We start from the raw sequence: 1,739 nt of genomic DNA on the forward strand, positions 1-1,739 counted from the left end.
CATAACTAACCCCAAGGTAAGAATATGTTCTCTTGAACATAATTACATATAGAAACAACATTCACAATATATGCCAGTCTATGATGACCTTTGTAGCCCATTCCTACTTCCAGTATCCACGTCATTAGCAGTACAATCCTCTTCTCTGAATGCCGTACGGATGACCCTTTTTCAATTCTCGGTACTGCAAAGTAATTACCTTACGAGGAAGAGCACTCAGGCTCGAGAGGCCAATTGAGGAGCTACTAGAATGACACGGTCTGGAAACCCGCCAACAGGTGAGAGATCAGTATCTTGACGCCGCAACGCTCCACATGAAATCCAAATAACAGCATCTGGAAGAGGAAGACACTGTGGCTAGCCTGGATGGCATTGTTCTTGTCAACATATCGCATGTTACTTAATTCATTAAATCGTTTATTCTTACTACTAGTCCACCCTCAAATGAGAAATCGTGTCAGAATAGTACGGCCAATTTTCGAAGACGCAAATAGCTAGGGGTGTTCAGTAAGGAATGCAATTTTTTTTTTCTGAAATCACTTGGGTTTCATTCGGGAGTCCAGTATGACGTATTGCTCCACACAATCTTTTGCCTACAAAGCCTTATTTTCAACATAATCTCTGTTCAGTGCGACTTCCTTACGCAACCCTTCTGTGCGGTGTGTGTGTCTGCGTGGTACCATTCTACTGATCGACGTCGGAGCCACCCTCTTGCCTGCATCAATAACATCCACGCCATCTAGGTACTGCTTTCCGCGGAGTGCACCCTTCATTGGGTTAAGTAGATGGAAGGTGGGAGATCCTGGCTATAAGGCGGATGAGAAAGAACTAAAAACTAAAAACTAAACTCCTCCCGAACAGGTCGTGAAGGCCCAACGGTACCGACCGGCCGCCGTGTCATCCTCAGCCCAAAGTCGTCACTTGATGCGGATACGGAGGGGCATGTGGTCAGCACACCGCCCACGCGGCCGTATGTCAGTTTTCGAGACCGGAGCCGCTACTTTTCAATCAAGTAGGTCCCCAGTTTGCCTCACAAGGGATGAGTGCACCCCGCGTGCCAACAGCGCTCGGCAGACCGGATGGTCACCCATCCAAGTGCTAGCCCAGCCCAACAGTGCTTAACTTCGGTGATCTGACGGGAACCGGTGTTACCACTGCGGCAAGGCCGTTGGCTGAGAAAGAACATTCCAATGAAATTTGGTGAGCAGACTTGTATGAGGCCGTGAGTTATCATGAGAAGGTCATGGGGAAGGAGAGTGTTCGTTTGCATTCCTGTGCCGGCAACCACGCTACACTTGTTTATTCAGTTTCCTCAGGCTAGCATCATACTGTACAGAGTTGATCGTTGCACCATAAGGGAGTACATAAGAATAACACCTGCAGAGTCCCAGAAGACCGTCATGATTTTACCGGCTAAGGTGCAGCTTTGAACTTTTTCTTTGTAGGAGGTGTGGTGTAGCGTCACTTCATGCTGTTTTGTTTCAGCTCGAAATGATGAAGGCTGTGACGATATTCGATGAAACATCGTCACGTTCAGCGCCGTAGCGCTCAAGCAATTCCGCACAGATGGCCCTTCGTTCCTCTTTATGGTCTTCTGCAGGCGGGAAGAAACCCAGCTGCGAAACAGCTATGGACGATGCGTCAGCACTACCAACAGTGACGTCCGGTTGAGAAACATGATGTTTGATTGTGATCCGTCGATCACCTCGAATGAGAGTTCCCCACTTTCCAGCACTGCA

The 1,739-nt window shown here is 48.2% G+C and overlaps 1 pseudogene; it reads right to left on the bottom strand.

Annotated features, from left to right (window-relative positions):
* Positions 1–1,055: 1,055 nt before the first annotated feature.
* Positions 1,056–1,173, bottom strand: LOC126189727 (5S ribosomal RNA; annotated as a pseudogene).
* Positions 1,174–1,739: the final 566 nt, after the last annotated feature.

The sequence above is a fragment of the Schistocerca cancellata genome, chromosome 5 (genome assembly GCF_023864275.1).
Source record: "Schistocerca cancellata isolate TAMUIC-IGC-003103 chromosome 5, iqSchCanc2.1, whole genome shotgun sequence".
Lineage (NCBI taxonomy): Eukaryota > Metazoa > Arthropoda > Insecta > Orthoptera > Acrididae > Schistocerca > Schistocerca cancellata.